Below are 21,996 nucleotides of genomic sequence, written 5' to 3'. Positions count from 1 at the left end.
GACATTAATTATCGAACAACCCAATATTAAAAGAAAAAGATATGCAGCAAAAACCAGAGTCCCGAGGCCGGAAACGTAAAATTGCAAATAGAGAAGATGCTCGTTTAATACGTGAAGTGTCAAAAGATCCTTTTCTGACGTCTACAGCTGCCAAACAAAATTTCAATCTACCAATTAGTACCAACTAGTACTAACTAGTAACCAAACTATTCGAAGACGAATGCAGTGGTTCGGTTATAACGGTAGAATTGCGAGAAAAGTGCCCTATTTGAATAAAATACATCTTAAACGTCGCATTGAATTTGCAAAAAATAATTTAAATCGTATGCATTGGAAAAACATTCTTTTTTCGAACGAAACCAAAATTAATTTGTTCGGAAATGATGGAAGAGTAACTGTGGGACGTCGGATAAATGAACAACTAAACCCAAAAAATATAATTTGCACTATTAAACATGGTGGAAGTAATATGAAAGTTTGGGGCTCGTTCTCGCATGAAGGAGTTAGTCCGATTTATTTTATAAAAAAAAACCATAAAAGAAATTTACTTGGATATTTTGCAAAATGTTATGTTGTCTTATGCCGAAGAAAATCTGCCATTGAAATGGATCTACCAACATGACAACGACCCTAAACATTCCGTCAAAGTTGTTAAAGCGTGGTTGAATTCTCAAAATATTGACATTTTACTTTGGCCATCTTAGTCCCCGGACATGAACTCGATTGAAAATTTGTGGAAAATTCTTAAAAGTCGTGTAGTTTAAAAAAAAAAACAACGAACGTGAAACTTTTATGGAAAAATGTCCAAGAAATCTGGTATTCTATTCCAATAGAAATCTGCTGCAAGTTGATAGACTCCATGCCAAATAATGAGTATAATATTATAATTACGGCATTTTTTATTAGTTTTTTGTTGTTTTATATGTTTTTTTTTCTAGTTTCGGGAGCTATTTCTAAACGCTCTTATTTTTTTGGCCACAACTATATGTACCAGGTATACAAGTATGAAATGCGGATTTGAAAAACCGATAGCGCATCAGTACATGAAATACCGGGTGGTCCATTTAACCTGACAAATCGGGATATCTCGAAAATTACGCATCAGATTGAAAAAAGTTTCAAATGAAAGTGTTTTGTCTCGAATGGATCCACGATATAACACTAACCATGACTTCCCAACTCTTTCACTTGGGGTTGGGGCGGGGGTAACTTTGAAATCTCAAATGGCAACCCTCATTTTTTATTGCAGATTTAAATTTTACGATAAAAATTACTTGGAGTTTGTCTGAAACTTTTTTTTCTATTCGCCACAGATGGCGCTATAATCGGAAGAATTTGTTTTGTTCTGATTCTGAAAGAAAGCATCGTGTCTTTCATATTTTTAATGGAAACTTGTTGGTTTTTTTGGGTACCTCCGATAGTTTAAAGGAATAAAACCGTCTGTGACAAAAAAAACTTTATTTATTATTAAATTTCTAAATAAACTTAGATCCACATTGAATTTTCATTCCATTAAACACTACTGTTCGAACATTAAATTAATGACGAAGCAAATGTTCAAAATGTCCACCACCTTCATCAATACATTTTCTTAAGCGCATCTGTAATGCTTGTTGAGTAGACACTAACACTTCGGGAACGACAGAAACACAAGCATCTCTAATTCTTTCCATCCTGTTTTCGGGCGTTGTGGGTACTCTTGAATACGCTTTTTCTTTGAGATAACCCCATAAAAAAAGTCGAGTGGGGGTAAGATCAGGCGATTGTGCTGGCCAATGAATAGGTCCACCTCGTCCAATCCATCGATTGCGTTATTTATGATGTAAAATTTCTCGGGATATTAAAGCCCAATGAGCTGGGCAACCATCATGCTGAAACCATGGTTTTATTTCTTTAAACTATCGGAGGTACCCAAAAAAATCAACAAGTTTCCATTAAAAATATGAAAGACACGATGCTTTCTTTCAGAATCAGAATAAAACAAATTTTTCCGATTACAGCGCCATCTGTGGCGAATCGAAAAAAAAGTTTCAGACAAACTCCAAGTAATTTTTAACGTAAAATTCAAATCTGCAACAAAAAATGAGGGTTGCCATTTGAGATTTCAAAGTTACCCCCGCCCCAACCCCAAGTGAAAGAGTTGGGAAGTCATGGTTAGTGTTATATCGTGGATCCATTCGAGACAAAACACTTTCATTTGAAACTTTTTTCAATCTGATGCGTAATTTTCCAGATATCCCGATTTGTCAGGTTAAATGGACCACCCGGTAGAATAATGATTGTTTTTTAATTTTTTTAATTTTTAGCCATCGACAAGTGATAGCCACGACTATATGATAAATTGTAAAAGTGTTTGCATAGTAGTGTTGTACTGCGTTCAATATGTCGAACTTTGTGCCAAATAAAAAGCATTCGCGGACAGTATTAATTTTTTGTTTTCATTTAAAGAAAACTGCTGCTGAGCATACCGATTACTTCAAGAAACTTATGGTGAACATGCTTTATCACAAGATACGTGTGAATGATGGTTTCGGCGTTTCAGAAGTGGTGATTTTAATGTTAGGGACAAGGAACGCGGAAAACCGCCAAAAAAGTATGAAGATGCAGAATTGCAGTCATTGTTGGACGAAGACGAGGCACAAATACAAAAACAACTTGCAGAGGAATTAAGCGTTAGTCAACAAGCTGTTTCCATTCGCCTACGAGAAATGGGAAAGATTCAAAAGGTTGATAGATAGGTACCACATGAGTTGAATGATAGGCAAATGGAGAGACGCAAAAACACATGTGAAATTTTGCTCGAAAGATACAAAAGAAAGTTTTTTTTGCATCGTATCGTCACTGGTGACGAAAAGTGAATTTACTTTGAAAATCCAAAGCGCAAGAAGTCATGGGTAGATCCAGGTGCACCATCCACTTCAACTGCAAGACCGAATCGCTTTGGCAGGAAAACGATGCTTTGTGTGTGGTGGAACTAGAAGGGAGTGGTCTATTATGAGCTGTTAAAGTCTGGTGAAACGGTTAATACCAAACGCTATCAACAACAATTGCTTGATTTGAACCGTTCTCTGCTCCAAAAACGACCAGAATATCAGAAAAGGCAACACAAGGTCATTTTTCTTTGCGACAATGCTCCTTCACATACAGCAAAACCGGTTCGTGACACGTTGGAAGCGCTCAACTGGGAGGTGCTACCCCATGCGGCTTACTCCCCCGACTTGGCCCCTTCCGATTACCACTTGTTCGCATCTATGGGTCACGCACTTGCGGAGCAGCGCTTTGGTTGGTACGATGATGTGAAAAAATGGTTAGATAAATGGTTCGCGGCAAAAGAGGAAACTTTTTACTGGCGTGGTATCCATAAATTGCCCGACAGATGGACAAAATGTATCGCTAGCGATGGATCATACTTTGAATAATTTAACTTTAATCGTTGTTTCAAATTTGACATGTGTTTTTCGAACACAAAATTCGCATTTAATACTTGTATACCTGGTAGTGTTGTTGATGTGATTGTACAACGCTTGACTTAAGATTCCCTAATTAAAAATAAGGCGTTTTAGGCAAATTTAGTGATTTAATGTTTCTTCATTTTGCCGCTGCAGAACGGCAAATTTCTTAAATTAATATATTTTTTTCGAAATAACTGCTAAACGCTTTTATCGATTTTTACTAATTTTAAAACTAAGACTTAGTACATGTGTACATTGACGTGTTTTGGCGAAAACAGGATATTTTTGTAATATGTGGAAATATTAAAAATGGCGCGTGGTCCATAAATAAAAGTTTACATTTTTGTTACCCCTTGTACGAAGAACTTTAATTTTTTTTCTGCCACTAACTAACTTCGTTTTAAAACTTTTTTATCTGTCATAAACTTTTCGCCAGACATGCAGTTTCTCTGCAAAAAGTACTTTACGATACTTTACAATTGATCATTATTGGAAAAGCAAAGTTAAAAAACAAACGTGATGGCCAAAGTCCGGATTATATGTATTCATTATTTAGGCGGGATACAAACATGAAAAATATTTTAATTCCAAATGACTACTAACTTAGTTTAATAAGAAATGTTTAATACGTTGCCCTTCTATCTGAACACTTTAATAAATTCATTTGGAAAAATTAATCTGATCTTTAAACATTGCGTTAAGTTTTTTTAACATTTCTTTTTTTTGTAGAAAAACTGTATACCTGGTCAAAATTTTAGAAGAAACAAAACAGTTTTAAAATAAGGTCAACTTGTGGTAGAGCAAAATTGAAAGTCCTTCGTACAGGGGATAACAAAAATACATACTTTTATTTACGATCGACGTACCCTATTGCATAGTTCCACGCATAAAAAACATCCTGTTCACGTCAAAATACACTCATTTATGTAGTATCTCTTAGTGGCAAAATGAGTGAAAATCGATAAAATTGTTTAGCAATTATTTCGAAAAAAACGTTATTAATTTGAGAAATTTGGCACCCAGCAGCGACAAAACAACGCAAGGTTGGACATAGGCTTTGTCTAAAAAACCTTATTTTTCGTAAAGGAGGTTTTGGTCGGGTATCATAGGGTCACTTCAAGGACACTCTGCACATCAAAAATCAGGACGTCTGAAAAAAAAGTTAAGGTATTGAAACAAGTCTGTTTTGTTATTATTTGATTGTTCATAAAATCTTAAACATTTTATAGACTTCTTATTGGCTCGCCACTGAAGATCTTAATTTCAGCCTAAAAACCACAAAAACTTGAGAATGTCAGATATTCAAATTAGTTAAAATCTATTAAAAAAAAATGTTGTTTCTAAAAGGGCCAATAAATACTGGGTTTATCTTATTTTAAGGGTTTATAGAATTGTATTTGATTGAGAACTCCAGGCACTCTACCGAACCAAAGCCTTTAAATTGTCAGATATTTAATGTGGTCCAAATATCAGTTACGAAGTAATTTCAAAAAATGTGTGCTGAATTTTAGCAGCTAATAGGGCTTTTTTCCAGTTATGTCCTTAATTACAGTTTTTTTTATAAACGATCAACTTCACTTTAGCTGAATGGCGCTGGATACAATTTGAGTTTGAAATGGGGAACATTAACGTATCTTGGAAAGAGTCATGGGCCGCCTCGGTCGTTGATTCGCTAAATCCCAAATGGCACGTACGTTATGTAAATCTAGGAGGGAGACGAAAAGGCCAAACAAGAACAAAAGTAACTCAATTCAAAATTTAATGCTTTTAGAAGACTATAGGGAAATGTGAACTATTCGTACTCTAAATAGATCCAACACTGAAAATGCAAGATTATGTTGGGAAACTTGGTGAGTACGTGAACCAAATTACTGATAGACTGCTTGTAAAGAGAATGTTATCACTTAAAAGCACAGAGTGGGACTTTAAAAATCGTATCAAACACAATACCATGCAGCTCTATATTGTCAGACTGTCTCGCCCCTGTGAACTTTAAAAAAAATTATTAATTTAAAAATAATCAAAAGCAGCATAAAAGTTATCTTTTCATATTTGTTTAGTTTTTTAGTGTTGCGTACATCACCGGTAGTGCAAAATGGCCGACTGTTCTCAATTGAAACATGGTTTAGTGACACTTCACATTTGAAGATCTTTCAAAACTATATTCGATGGTGTATTGCGATTCAAAATCTATCGATTCGTTTATGAGGAAAACAAAAATACATTTTGTAAAAAATGCAATACAAACTCACTTAAAAAGTACGTGTACAATAAAAAGCTTGTTTGTTGATAGGAAATTGGTTTGTTTTCAATTTTGTGCTCACAAACAGTTTTTGGTTATTTTTATCTATTTAGGTTTTTTTTGACCACAGACTGTGACCACAAAATCAAATTGGGGGAAAAATCTGTCATTCATATCCAAAAATACTCCTGGTAGTAAAAAATTAGATACTTTTAAAAAATGTCTATATCATCAATCATAGGAAAACATTGAATGTATCATTGTATACTAGTAATGCATCCATCTATAGCAATCTTCCATGAAAAATCCCCTGTTATGGTAAGTCTCCTATTCCTGAAAATAAATTATCATTCATAATAACAAATATACCATTCATAGTAATAAATATCCCATTCATGAGGTTTCATTATACGCCGTACAGTCGCGCCTTATTACATTTTTTTAAGACGTCAATTGCTTGATTTTTCTGGAATTAATTTTTACTTCTGGTTGGAAAGTTGAATCCATTTCAGTTGCATGATTTGAATTTGGTGTTTTCGTTTTAATCGTCTTTTTGATTGTATTTTACTGTCATCATCTTCGGGGAGGTTCATTATGACAACTCCATTTTTATTTGAATCTTTGAAATTAACATATTTTAATGAGTGTCAATTTTTAGTACACATTAAAATGAGACTTTTCATTACTAACACTAAACACAATCCAATGTTCGGAGATCAATCGACTAATGCAGCCACCGCAATACAAAGTGGATAGACTTTCCAGCTATCCTATAATGATTCGGAATTTGGCGAAAATAAATTCCAATACTTAGTTAATGAGCAACTTAACAACCACAGGTACTGGAAAAACGTGCAATATAGGTCAAAATTTTACCATGAAAGATCCATGTCATCCATAGAGACTATAGTTTGTTGGGTAGAATGTCATTAAGCATAAAGGGACTCTACATTTGAGAGTAGCAGGTGTTAGCTTGCCTTGGAATAACTATTTTATGGTGGTTGTGGTGGTAGTTTTGTTTGGGATCTTGATCTTTGGTTTCTTCCTCTTGATTGTTTTTAACAGGTTGATACACAAGAAATCAAAGAACCAGAAAACGGACTAGTGTGGTCTACTTAGTTCCGGCCAGTCTAATTATTTATCTGAAATAGTGAACTTATTTGAGTAGATAAATCACAAATTCCGTCAAAAATTGATATTATATCTTTACACTTTAATGTTTTTATATTTAAATGTATTATTTATGTGTGGAACAAGAGTGAATAAAATATTGAATAATATTAGACTTGCGGTCTAAGGCATTTTTTTGTCATTTTAGTCGTCATAAATTATAGATTAATAATAATAGATAAAATTATGGATGAAATGATAGAAATTTCACTAATCTCGATAATTAATATAGGAGATCACATATTTATATTGAGAAACTTTCCTATTCTATAAGTGGACGCAAAATTTCAGGTCAGGTAGTTACTGATTTCATGGTTGCTCGCACTCTTCAAAAGGTCATAAACAGATAACTTCGTGTAAAGCCTTTTTTTGTCAAAGAGAAACACAGGAAACAAGGTTTTCTAGAGCTACTTTATTTCACTAACCCCACATTACATTGAAAAATAGGGGTGAAATATTTATTTTGATGTATATTTTGGCAATTTTTTATTTTACAAGGTGATTCATTAATAATAGGTAATTCAACATTTAAAGACATTTATTTCACAACTAACGATGACTATTGGCATAAACATGATTTATCGGCAAGTTGATAATTTCGAACATAGAGAAACCGGAAACTTAAAATTTTAATTCGTTTTTCGGAACAAAATTTATGGGTGACGAAATAATCATTTTTCTCAACGAGGGCGGAAAAGGTCAAACTACCTTTGCCCGAACTTAAATGTATTCCTGAACGGCACATGTTATATTTCACAAACAATATTGGTGGAAAGTCTCAAATTTGCAATATACTGGATGCTTCCTAAACATATGGTGGGGTTTAGAGATATGGAACGTGGCATCACGACTCATTCGACAGTTTACCGCATTTAAATTATATGCTGTACGAAGGTTGACCCCGAGGGAAAATTTGCATAAGCGGAGCACGGTGGGAAGTTGCCGCGGGGCGGTAACTCGTTGATTTTGATTTAGAGAATATATGCATAGAGTTATAATTATGCAAATAAGAGGGGTGTTAATGAAATATCTATCGAATAACTCCAAAACACCTGAATTTTTCTTTACCGACTTACCCTAAAAATAATTATCCTTTTTGTTTCAGGTATGTCATATACTATAAGACTTCTCTTGTAACTGGCTGCGAAGAACTCACAATTGCCTCAACAATCACATCTTACATGTAAGTAGATATTACATTTAAAGTCACCGAAAAAACCCAAGTTCTTGCAATGTACGTATCGTATTTCTCAAGATATTTTAATTTTTCTAACCCTAAACTAAAGGGACTAGTTGTTTTGACCAATTAGAAACTTAACTAACCAATTAACCGGAATTAAAATAACGCAAATACAACCAAAAACTAAAGCGAATAACTTTATCGTATAATACTTATAGAGGGGCAAGCCGAGTCCTGCAACTCTCAAATGCCGAGCTCCCTTATGCCTTATGACATATTTGACCCAGTAAATTGCAGTCTGCAAAGGAGTTATGAGTCTTTCAAGGCAAATCCTTGACACTTTTTTAGCCACCTGTGAATATCGTAGATTTTCAAGCAATTCTTCAATTAACGGTTTCAGTTTCTCACTGTGTATATCTTTGAAGTCTACTAATAAGCTATAACCAACTTAACTAACTATGTGATCATTCATTGTTTGATCCCCCAAGTATATAAATACAAAGGATGCGTTTGCCATTGTCGATGGTTTCGGTAGTGCTGAGGAAGCCTCAAGGGGTAACAGAATTTGACATTGGGATGAGCTGAAATTCGAATTGTTTTGATTTTCGTTATTTCAGAGCTTCGCTACAAACTCGCTTAAAATATTCTGTTAGGCCACCCATTTTTTAATTACCACATTTTCAGGTTGCCCTATTATATCTTTATCGAAATTCCATAAAACTCTTTACTTAAGGCCTGCAAATACTTGAAGAAATTCCTTCTGCTTCCCTTTGAACAGTTTCTCGCTGTAAATTTCTGAGCCCAGGTTGAAGTAAATTGCCTCGTCGTTAGGTTCATCCAAGAATTTTTGTAAATTCGACGGCAGTTTTTTTTATTAGATCATTGTGATAACGGCTCACCTCAGTCATGATTGGAACCAATGGTTCTGCGAGCAAAACACTTAGGCGTGAATTAATCAAAACCTATGAGCTTTTGTTATGCACTTCGTTAAAGCTGAAGGCTTCAGAACATAGTTGTTACAGCAGTTTAGACTAAAACTTCAAGTTGTAACTTGTAAGTAGTAAAGTTACAACAAAAGTAATAAAGTTTTTAAGCCTGGAGCCAAAACTGAATGTCTGGATTAATTCCAGGATAAAGTTAACTATTCTGGGAATGGTAGAGATAGGGTCAGGATTGCAGACTTTATTCGTTACGTTGTCGTTAGAGTCCAAACTAGTTGCAAGAATGAAGAGCCCCCTAAAAAAACGTGAAAATACCTGAAAGATATCTAAGCCATATTCTTGGTCAGCGATAATGGCATCGAACGTTTCTCCTGACTAAATAAATGTATTTTCGAATCGTTGGATTAGTAAATACAGCTTTTGTCATATTTCCATTTCAGTCGATAAGACAAGCCATAAATCGAAACTTGCTTTTGTTGCTTTCAAGAAAAAATCTTGCTCAAAATATAACATTTTTAGTTTTACTACTTAGTTTAGTTCCATGGCTAGATCGAGGCGGAATATATTACATAGTGAGATGCAAAGGTATACCTTTTTTTTCAATTTTCTTTCTCTTTTTTCTTTTAATTTATTATAAACGGATTTTGAAGAATTGAAAAATATATATATATACAGTACGCGACAATAAAATAGCACACAGTGAAATTTATGTCAAAAGTCATTTGTAATGCATTTTATTTAATAATTTTTTGTTAACTTATGTAATACATAACAAAGGAGAATGATTGCTTTACAATTTTTATGGAAAAGAGGTGTTAATAAATAATACAATCAAAATCGTGAAAAGTTAACGCGACAAAATAATAGCACATTTTGGTTTGATTTATCTCTGCGGTGATTCAGCGAATAGTAATTTGAAGTATTTATGCTTAATCTTTTTTTATGAAGGATGAAACCCATACGCAATATAAATAAACACAAATACCATTCAATTTTCGATGTCATGGGGCGAGGTACAAAGTTAAATGAGTGTGAAATCGCTAAGATTTTATGCCTATGGAAAGAAAAATATTCCATATTAAGAATTGCCAAAATTGTGGATAGAAGCCGCAAGGTAATATATAATTTAATTAAAAATCCCAGTAATTATGGCAAAAAAAAGGTAAGGGCAGACCACCAGCTTCAACAAACCGTGAGAAACGTGCTATTTTGAGAGCAGCATCAAACTCTTTTGCTACGGCCAGAGAAATAGCTGATTCAGGGGGCATAAATACTAATATCAGAAACGTACAACGTGTACTTCAACATTCCTCAATCATACAACATCAAAAACTTAAAAAGAAGCCACCCCTATCTCCAAGGCACAAAGAGGCTCGTTTGCAGTTTGCGACAAAACATCTGAAATCTATAAAAAAATTAAAATATGTTATATTTAGTGATGAAAAAAAATTTAATCTTGATGGTCCAGATGGGTGGAATCATTACTATCATGATTTGAGAAACGAGGAAGTTTATTTAAGTCGTCGGCAAATGGGTGGAGGCAGCCTTATGATTTGGGCTGGTATCGGGTATAGAGGAAAGACTGAATTGAACTTTATTAAAGGACGGTTAAATAGTCGTGAGTACATAAAATTAATTGATACACAACTTAAAAAGTATGGTACACAAATATCAGGAGAAAATTTTATTTTCCAACAAGACAACGTAGCTGTACACACCGCAAAGTGCGTTAAAGAGTATTTTGAAACGAATAATAATACTATTTTGGAATGGCCAGCAAGATCACCCGATTTGAATATAATCGAAAATTGTTGAGGTAAACTTGCAAGAGCTGTGTACAAAAATGGCAGACAATTTAATAATACAGAAGATTTAAAAAATTGTATTATTTATGAATTGAATAAGATTCCTAGAAAATATATTAAAAAATTATTCAAATCAATACCAGATCGTCTTATAGAGATGATAAAAAATAAAGGTGGTAGTACAAAGTACTAGCTTAAAAATGTATTAAGATTTGTTAATTAAATAATTGTAATATTAGTTATTTTTGAAGAATGTTCTATTATTTTGTCGTGTTAAATTTTCACGATTATGATTGTATTATTTATTAATACCTCTTTTCCATAAAAATTGTAAAGCAATCATTCTCCTTTCTTATGTATTACATAAGTTAACAAAAAATTATTAAATAAAATGCATTACAAATGACTTTTGACATAAATTTCACTGTGTGCTATTTTATTGTCGCGTACTGTATATATATACAGGGTGGGGCACCAAGAGCGCCTCGGGGTATTACGCCCTTATTAATAATTTGATCGAAAATTGTTTTTAGAGGTGTATGTAGGACCTTACAAGGTATATTTTAAAAATATTTTCATTTATACAGGATGTATATAAAAAAAAGATACATCTCAAACATGTTTTTTTTTAATGGAACACCCTATATTTTATTACATATTTGGAATTATAAGAAGAAAATAGTATAAGTTTGTATAACACACATTGGATCTAAAACAATCGCTTCTCGAGAAATTTTAGAAAATATAAAAATGCAAAAGTTAAGAAAAATTGTTTTTGCTAGGTGAAATGAGTTACTTGACTTATTTTTTTACTATTACTTTTTAAGTACAAACTAATCTCCAAACTAGAATGAATTATTTACTAAACTGATATACAGGGTAGATAAAAAGAGTGGTTAAATTTTACTCCCTTATAATTTAGCATAACTTTCTTATTTTAAATGGAATATATACATTTTTATGTATTACTTAGAATCACTAATTAATTCCCTTTTCAATCGATACTATAGTGTTCTATACCTATCTTTTACCGTTTTCCCATAATATGAAATTTTATTTAGTTTTCAATAATAACATTAAATAATACAAATTTTTGTCAGGTTATGCCTTGGATTGGTTGCTATGGTTATTAAAGAAAGCTAATTATAGAGGACGAATTTTAAAAGTATTTATTACAGTTTAACAGATTCCCAAAAAAAATTAAAATTTACAGTAAATATTCGAAATGATGGCCATCATTTTCAATACATAATTGAATACGTTTTTGAAAAGAAAATTTCACCTTTGATAACATGTCTGGTGTTATTTCTTTGAATGCATTTTGAATTCGAATTTTCATGTCCTCCTTTGTTGTTGGTAGTAATTTGTAGACTACATCTTTGATGTAGCGCCACATAAAAAAATCCATACTGGTAAGATCAGGCGATCTTGCGGGCCACAACTGAGGACCAATTCGCCCAATTCATCTTCGGGGAAACGTAGTGTTGAGAACTTCTCTCACATCCCTATGAAAATGTGCGGGTGCTCCATCTAACTGAAACGACATTTAATAAAATTTCATATTATGGGAAAACGGTAAAAGATAGGTATAGAACACTATAGTATCAATTGAAAGGGAATTAATTAGTGATTCTAAGTAATACATAAAAATGTATATTTTCCATTTGAAATAAGAAAGTTATGCTAGGGAGTAAAATTTGACCACTCTTTTTGCTTACCCTGTATATCAGTTTAGTAAATAATTCATTCTAGTTTGTAGATTAGTTTGTACTTAAGAAGTAATAGTAAAAAAATAATTGCCAAGTAACTCCTTTCACCTAGCAAAAACAATTTTTCTTAACTTTTGCATTTTTATATTTTCTAAAATTTCTCGAGAAGCGATTGTTTTAGACCCAATGTGTGTTATACAAACTTGTACTATTTTCTTCTTAGAACTCCAAATATGTAATAAAATATAGTGTATACCATTAAAAAAAACATGTTTGAGATGTATCTTTTTTTATATACACCCTGTATAAATGAAAATATTTTTAAAATGTACCTTGCAAGGTCCTACATACACCTCCAAAAACTATTTTCGATCAAATTATTAATAAGGACGTAATACCCCTAGGCGCTCTTGGTGCCCCACCCTGTATATATATATATATATATATATATATATATATATATATATATATATATATATATATATATATATATATATATATATATATATGCTTTAGAATACTGAATAACGTCAAATTAATTTTGTTTTAAATCGACTTCTTTTCCTTTAGGTGTTAACTGCAACATTTTAAATACAAATCTATATTTTTTTATACATTTTTTGATATAAAACATTTTTCTGAATTTGATGATGTATAAAAAGTTAAACAATTTGTGTAAAATAGTTTTTAGCTGAAAAAATTGTAAATTTTGAATAATATGAATGATGTAGTCATTTGTTTCGGCATTGGGCATCTGTGTTATCCTGTGGTCATACGCATTTCATTCCATCTCATTTCATTGTATTATTCTGTGCATAGATGCCTGGCGTCGTGGGCAAATAGAGCCCATTGCGATCCAGCGAAATAAAACCGCCCTCTCGTTCATAGGACCTTTCTCCTGGATTTTTGGCCGTGGAACTATTTTCAAAATAAAGTTTACGTAACCAAGTTAGAAAATGTCGATATGTTAAGTTAAAGAATGCTTGCCAGAGAATTTCACCAAATGCTATTATAAATGATACGCATGGTGTAATAAAAAAATGTCAATTATGAGTACAACGTACTGCTACTCAGTTTGAGTAATATTAATAGATGTAATATTTTGTAAGAACTACGGAAAAATGCATTGTTGAATGCACATGTAAAATCCTATTTGTAATATTCAAAACAATGTATTAATACTTAAACAAATAAAATTTATAAATTTTTTTCAGTGTTGAAAATTATTTTAATATAAATTTGAGATACATTTTCAAATTCAGAAAAAGACTTTCTATCAAAAAAGTTTAAAAAAATACGGTGTTTTATTTAAAATTCTAAAGTTGCACGTGAAGAAGAAGATTAATTAAAAAAATCAACTTTGACGTTGTTTGGTAATCCAAACAATATCATTTCAGGTTTATTCAGGTTAGTTTTGCTTTTCACGACAATTTCAAAATTTGCACAGCACAGTTCCAACAGCGGCTTATCCCTTTTATTAGTCTCTTAGACTGAGTTATTGAGTCATAGTGTAAGCTTAGTTCTGCTAAACTCGAACGACGAATACACATGAGTAATTTGTTTTAGGGTTGGGTGAACCAAGCTCAAGCCATAATTCAACAATTTGGCTTTAACAATATACTTTTGTAATATGCTCGAACTGCCACTTGTCCTCTCAAGATCACGTCGGTACAACTATAGTTTGTTGTAACTTTTTTGATTGTATATGCGGTCATAAAGATGATGTTATGCCCAGCATTAGTCAGCCTCCCCATAATATTCGACCTATATAGGATGTAGTGACTGTTCCATACGTAGGGATCTATTGCCAGTATTTTCTCCCCATAAATCTCATCTTTAAGTATTATTTACAGAAGAATTATTAGTAATTTGAAGATCGGTGAAATTTTCATTATCGAGATATAATTATGTTTAGAGAGGACTTGATTGCTTTAGTGAGCCTTGACCCAATGTATTTTTTTACAAACGGACTGGAATATTTAGAGTCAGTAATAAAATTTACTGATAAAGGATCATTCATACACTTATACTCGTCATGAATAAATCTGCTCCACCATGAACTAGACAAAAAAACTGTATTAATATCACTTTAAAGGAGAAAGTGTAGGGAATGTAGGATACGGAAGATGGGAGATATGAGATATGGAAGATAGCATCGTTTCACTACTTGAAGTACTTGTAGAAACCGTGATGCGCTTTATCATTTAGGAATGTTTTAATATTGACCTAGAGAAAATTACCTAAATAAGAGCTAATGTTAAATACTTGGTGTATTTAGGAATTAAAACAAAATAGGTGGCTTCAGTACCAGCCACAACTTATCGGTTCAAAAACTCAAAGTATATTGATTCTCATATTCATATTTTACGTGGCTTAAAATAATAAACTGTGGATACGCTGTTAATAGGCCTACCCCTGATAAGCATGGCAATTTTGGCTATTCAGCCATGAGTCACCTTAGCACCTAACAGTTCGGATTACTGGACAATGGTTCCTTTTAGTTATTGCCGGCGAAGCGGTCAGCAATTAAAATCGGATGTTTGGCCAATAAATGAAATTGATGTGTTCTCAACATAAACTGCTGATGCAGCATCGGGATACACTAACATACTTAATAAAAAAAAAAGAAAAAATACTAAACAGCTAATATCTTAAAAAAAATCGATGACGTGCCATTACGTGCTGTGTCTGTGCAGTATCGAACGACGACATGTGAATGACATAAGAAATGGTTTCCCAAATATTTTGTAGGTCCGGTCCATAACGAAGTAAGCCTGTGCTTGTCGGTATAGACCTATGTTCTACAGGTATAGATATATGTCGGAGATTTATTAGTTCTTAAGTTTTAAATGTAAAATTTGAATTAGCAATAAGGCTGAAGAGCAGGTTGACAGGTTTATCGTGGAGATAAAGCACTGTCGAACGAGGTCACTATTACCGACGCAATTAAGGGCCATATGTGCAGTTTCGGTCCGTGGGAAAACCAGGACGAACAGGTACCATCCCTTAAGTCAAGAGGACGACGGGGGATGGGAACTGTGAAGAAGGCAGTAATTGAAAAGAAGGGAAAGGTTGCGGTCGAGTAGTGGTGAATTCGTTAGCCTTGCCTTACTATCAATTTGCTTAATAAAACAATCAAAATTATCAATGATGGAGAATATTCCTAATGTTACCCCGACATCAGAAGTGGGATCGGACGCGCATCTAGTGATTTCTCAAGAACAGTGGCGTAGTTTATTAGACGCACAAAAAGAAAATACGTTGCAGTTAATCAACGCGATGAAAGCCGCGCAACCGGTGAAAAACAACGCGAATGTGACCCTACCTAAGTTTGACCCGGAAAAGTTTGGAGCCGAACCACTAGCCTGGTGTGCAGCAGTGGATATGTGTATGGGAGAAAATCCATTGGAGGGAAGTAATCTGATAATTACACTTAGTAAAGCCCTGGAAGGAAGTGCGTCTCAATGGCTCCCTGAAATTTGTTTTTCGGGCATCACTTGGTCACAATTTAAGGACCTATTCATTGAACGTTTTGAAGGCACTGAAACACCGGCTGCCAAGTTGACAGCTATCCTGAATAGTAAACCGAAAGAAGGAGAATGTCTATCGATATATGGAACACGCTTGATGAATTCGTTAATGACTAGATGGAAATCCATGACGACCGAAGAAATCGCAATAGCCACAGTGCTGACCCATATGGCAAAGTTTGATGGACGATTGCAACGTACACTATTTACTACAAAAATTACGACGAGAACACAGTTGCAACAAGAACTGAAAGCCTTTTCGTATGGAAAACGGAAAATACCCGAACTATCGACGGAAATAGATTCAAAAAAACCCAAAGTAATAAGCGTCAGGTGCCATCGTTGTGGAAAACTTGGCCACAAAATCGCCGACTGCCGTTTCAAAGGCAAGAAAGAAATGGTTCGGATACAAGGATATCAACAAATCTCAATCACAAAGACTCAGTGACTTGCTTTAAATGCGGTGAGGTTGGACACATCTCGACAAGATGTACTAACCATGAAGCGAGGGCATCAACATCTTCTGGAAAGAAAGAGACCAATGTGAAGCGGGTCAATATGTGTCATATCTCTGGACCAACTGGCACTTTGATTCATTCAGGTGAGATGTATCATTTTTATTTTGATTCTGGGGCAGATTGTTCATTGATGGTAGAAAAAGTAGCTAGTAAATTCCATGGTAAAAGATTTGATAAAGTAATAACGCTAAAGGGCATAGGTAATGCTACTGTATTTAGTACAATTCAGATTCGAGCCGAAGTAATTATAAATGGAATTTTAATTGAAATTTTGTTTCACGTAATACCAGACACATACTTGAATTGTAATATAATGATTGGTCGTGAAATTCTTAGCCAAGGTTTTAACGTTGCCATGACAAATGATAGGGTTGATCTTTTTACATCTTTATCCGTTAGTACATGTGTAGCGAAAGTAAACAGTGACAAATTCGATTTGAACGAAATAGAAACCGATGTTACTGGCAAAGACAGATCCCTCTTAATAAGCGTATTATCAGAATTTTCTGATTATTTTATTAAGCAGATTCCGCGTACACAAGTGTCGACTGGAAAATTGAAAATTCGGCTAGTCGATTCTAATAAAACCGTGCAGAGAAGGGCGTACCGCCTCAGTCCAGACGAAAAACAGATATTTAGGGATAGAATTGACGAACTGCTAGAAGCAGGTGTAATTCGGCCTAGTTGTTCCCCATTTTCGAGCCCAATGTTGTTTGTCAAAAAGAAAGACGGCTCGCACCGTCTATGTGTAGATTACCGCGAATTAAATGCGAATACGGTTTCTGACAAATTCCTATTACCGCTTATTTCTGAGCAGATCGCTAGGTTATCTGGCTCAAAATACTTTACATGTCTGGACATGGCGAGCGGGTTTCATCAGATTCCTGTGCACGAAGATTCAATTGAACGAACGGCTTTTGTTACTCCGGAGGGTCAGTATGAGTGGTTAGCTATGCCTTTTGGCTTAAAAAATGCTCCGGCTGTTTTTCAACGAGCTGTGATAAATGCGCTGGGAGATCTAGCATATTCATATGTCGTAGTGTACATGGATGATATCATGATTTTGGGAACAACAGTGGATGAATCAATCGCACGGATGAGAACAGTATTAGAAAGATTCACAAAAGCCGGATTTTCTTTCAATATAAAAAAATGCTCTTTTCTCAAAAGTACTGTCCAATATTTGGGTTATGAAGTCAGTAATGGCGAAGTCCGGCCAAACGCGAGGAAAATTCAAGCTTTGACCTCCTTGCCACCGCCACAAACCGTCACCCAGTTAAGACAATTCATCGGATTATCTTCGTATTTCAGAAAATTTATCCCTAAATTCTCACAGATGATGAAATCTCTTTATCAAATGACTTCGTGTAAAAAGGACTTCCAGTGGAAGCCTGAACATGAATCTAGTCGCAAACAAGTGATTTCATTGTTGACTAACGAACCTGTTTTGATGATATTTGATCCACAATATCCTATTGAATTGTATACGGATGCAAGTGCAGATGGTTATGGGGCAATACTTATACAAAAAGTAGACAGTTTACCGCGAGTTGTAGAATATTTTAGTAAGAGGACCTCAAACACGGAATCTAAATATCATTCTTACGAATTAGAGACTTTGGCGGTAGTGAACGCTATTAAACATTTCAGGCACTATTTGCAAGGACGACGATTTACTGTATTTACCGATTGTAATTCACTAAAATCTTCGCGAAACAAGCTCGATTTGACACCTAGAGTACATCGATGGTGGGCATTCTTGCAAGCGTATGATTTTGATATCGAATATAGGGAAGGAAAACGAATGGCTCATGCTGATTTCTTTTCCCGAAACCAAGTTCCGATAAATCAGAATCGTCCGGAGAGATCTCATAGTAGGGTAGTAGAGAAACGGGTAAATCTTGCTAAAATTTCGAGTAACTGGTTGCTAGCGGAACAGCGTAAAGATGGAGAACTAGTAGCGTTAGTATCTAAGATTCAAAATAATGAATTACCTGAAACTATTGCAAAAACTTATGAAATAAGGACAGGAATAGTACATCGGAAAATTCAACGAAATGGGAGAAGTAGGTGTCTACCTATTGTAATGTACCCTTAGGCTACGCCTATGGATTTCCACTGCTTTGGTAGTATGTCCAGGATGGCCATATGTCGGGAACCCATTATCTGCCAATAAGGGTTACCCTTCATAAAAAACTTTCACTCCTCTTCCTCGTCAAGACAAAAGACTAAAGTATCCTCATTCTTGCCAAAATCAGATTTCAGCTGCAACACCCTTGTAAATTATCTTTCCTTACCATTGTCTTGACTTTACGGGTTAAGAATTTGGAAAGTTACCATCTGTGGGTTATGTTGCCTATTGTTTGAACCCGGAGTACGCCTATGGGTACTGGCCCCCATGTTTTAGTACTTAAGATACCCCGAACCTTGTACTACTCTCTATTCTACACTATTCTTTTCCCTAATAATAACGATAGAACTGATATAACTCTTGACTCTCTCCATTTTAAATGCCAATTAAAGCCTAAGATCTTTAGTTTTGTAACGATTCAGTGTTGTGTGTGTCATAACGAGTGGAATAAAACCTATAAAAGTGTTTCCGAGTTTTGTTTCGCGAGTTCCATTACACTATCATTCCTCGCGCTTTTAGATGGTCTGTGATCAACCAGGTACACGAATCGATTATGCATTTGGGCTGGGACAAAACTCTGGACAAAGTTTACGAGCATTATTGGTTCGAACACATGACAAAGTATGTGCGTAAATTCGTCGATAACTGCATCACATGCAAATTATCGAAATCAAGTACAGGGAAAATTCAGTCAGAACTTCATCCTATCCCAAAAGTAGCAATTCCGTGGCATACTATACACATGGATATAACGGGAAAATTAAGTGGGAAGAGTGACCTGAAAGAATATGTAATAGTTGCAGTAGATGCGTTCACCAAATATACCCTTCTATACCACACCTTAAAAATTGATTCTAGTAGTTGTATCAAAGCTATAAAATTTGCTATTTCGCTGTTTGGTGTACCGGTGCGAATAATTGCTGATCAGGGAAGGTGTTTCTCGAGTAAGGAATTTCGTGAATTTTGTTCCTTGCAAAGTATAAAATTACACTTGGTAGCAACTGGTACTAGTAGGGCTAATGGGCAAGTAGAAAGGGTTATGAGTACGCTCAAAAATATGATGACGGCTATTGAAACTAGTGATAGGTCTTGGCAAGACGCGCTGGAAGACCTCCAATTGGCTTTGAATTGCACGATCCATCGTTCTATAAAGGCTACTCCTTTGGAATTATTAGTTGGAAGGGTTGCTCGACCGTTAGGATTAGTAGTAGATAGTGTAGACAATGATAATTTAACCTGTAACATTGAGGAACTTAGGAATAGGGCAGTAAAAGCCATGCAGAATGTAGCCGATTATGATAAGCTAAGATTTGATCGGGCAAGGGCAAAAATAATTAGACATAAAGTTGGGGATTTTGTTTTAATCAAAAACGAGGAAAGACACCAGACAAAACTTGACCCAAAATTCAAAGGGCCTTTCTTAATAACTGAAGTATTAGAGGACGATCGGTATACTTTAAAATCGTTAAGTAATAATCGAACATATAAATATGCACATGAGAGTTTACGAAAGATGCCCGAAAGTAATATTCCCATGGAGTTTGAAAACGTTGAAAGAGACATTAGTGGAGAAAACGTTGAAAGAGACGTTAGTGTGGAAAACGTTGAAAGAGACGTTAGTGAGGAAAACGTTGAAAGAGACGTTAGTGAGGAAAACGTTGAAAGAGACGTTGTATTAGCAGACACTGGGGTAGCTTTACATATGTCTTACTACAACTGCAAGTAACAACAGTCGAATGTTGTTTATTGCGTAGTGGGTAGGAGACAGCGTAGAGAAGTTATGTGTCAGAGAGAGAGAGGAAGAGAGAGAGAGTAGTTCAAGGGATATTACTAGGGGATCTGTATTCTCTTGTGTTCATGAAAAAAAAGAGAGAAAAAAAAAAAAGAAACAGTTGAATTTGGGAAATGTTTTGTCTAAACAAGTTAGGGAAATTATTCGAATTGAACTGATTGTCGTCTTTGAATTTTAGAATCACCCGAGGACGAGTGAAATGTCAGGTTGGCCGTGTCGGAGATTTATTAGTTCTTAAGTTTTAAATGTAAAATTTGAATTAGCAATAAGGCTGAAGAGCAGGTTGACAGGTTTATCGTGGAGATAAAGCACTGTCGAACGAGGTCACTATTACCGACGCAATTAAGGGCCATGTGTGCAGTTTCGGTCCGTGGGAAAACCAGGACGAACAGGTACCATCCCTTAAGTCAAGAGGACCACGGGGGATGGGAACTGTGAAGAAGGCAGTAATTGAAAAGAAGGGAAAGGTTGCGGTCGAGTAGTGGTGAATTCGTTAGCCATGCCTTACTATCAATTTGCTTAATAAAACAATCAAAATTATCAATGATGGAGAATATTCCTAATGCTACCCCGACATATACATATACAGGGTTATTCACGCTATACGGCGGGGAATATGGTGGCTAAAATGCGAGTCTTGCAAAAGGTTTCACTTTTGGGCTATATGGGGATCTATTATGGCTACTTTTTAAAATTATTTTCATATTATACAGGGTGTCCCAAAAGCCCTAAAAGTATCAAAGTTGAGTTTTTTTTTAATGGAACCCTCTGTATAATATTGCATTTTTGGATTCTCCGATCAAAATAAGTGTCTGTTTTAATAAAGTTTACTATATCTAAAACTTAAGGTTTTTTAAATCATTTGAATTTTATCAAAATTTGATCTAATTTTCATGTTTTAAACGCTTAAGAAATATTTAAGTTATGCAAGTGTAATTTACAGTGTAGTGTAACAATAGATCATATTTTACATATATCCCAATCATGATAAACTTGCCATTTTATACAGGATGTGCAAAAATTAAAGCTAATCCAATAAGAACTTTAAGTAACTATAATTTGATTAATTTAAATACAATGCTATATTTTTTTAACTTACTAGGATATGTAATTTTTCATTACCTATTGAATGATATTAGGGTCTTCATAACTAAGTCTTCGCATTTTTACAGAATACGCTAAATAATTGTTCTTTGCGCCATTTGGTGTTATTTAGTTCAAAGTTCTAAATCACATATCAACTATAACATAAAACAGAAAAAAAAATTATAATAGATATTCGGAATGTCTACCGTCCATTTCTAGGCATTTACAAATTCTGTTTTTATAACTACTACTAACTCTAGAAAGCATTTGCGGAGTAACAGTTTCAAACGCGTCTCTCATACGTGTTTTCATATCCTGTGAATTTGTCGGAGGCGTATTGTAGACGATTCCTTTTATGTATCCCCACAAAAAGAAATCTAGTGGAGGTAAGTCCGGGGATCTGGGAGGCCAATTTTGATATCCATTTCTTCCAATCCACC

General features: G+C 34.4%; 1 protein-coding gene across 3 annotated transcripts in view; it reads left to right on the top strand.

The window, feature by feature from the left end:
• Nucleotides 1-21,996, top strand: part of LOC136338840 (cytochrome b5 reductase 4) — a 149,381-nt gene that overhangs the window by 25,989 nt on the left and 101,396 nt on the right. The window contains exon 2 of one of the 3 annotated variants that reach the window (XM_066281594.1): nucleotides 7,970-8,047. The exons of the other annotated variants lie outside the window; for them this stretch is intronic. The gene's annotated coding sequence lies outside the window, so the exon portion shown is untranslated. The remainder of the gene's footprint in view (nucleotides 1-7,969; nucleotides 8,048-21,996) is intronic. 3 annotated transcript variants of the gene reach the window in all.

The sequence above is a fragment of the Euwallacea fornicatus genome, chromosome 4 (assembly GCF_040115645.1).
Source record: "Euwallacea fornicatus isolate EFF26 chromosome 4, ASM4011564v1, whole genome shotgun sequence".
In the NCBI taxonomy this organism is placed as follows: domain Eukaryota; kingdom Metazoa; phylum Arthropoda; class Insecta; order Coleoptera; family Curculionidae; genus Euwallacea; species Euwallacea fornicatus.
This window is presented reverse-complemented; position numbering and strand designations above follow the sequence as displayed.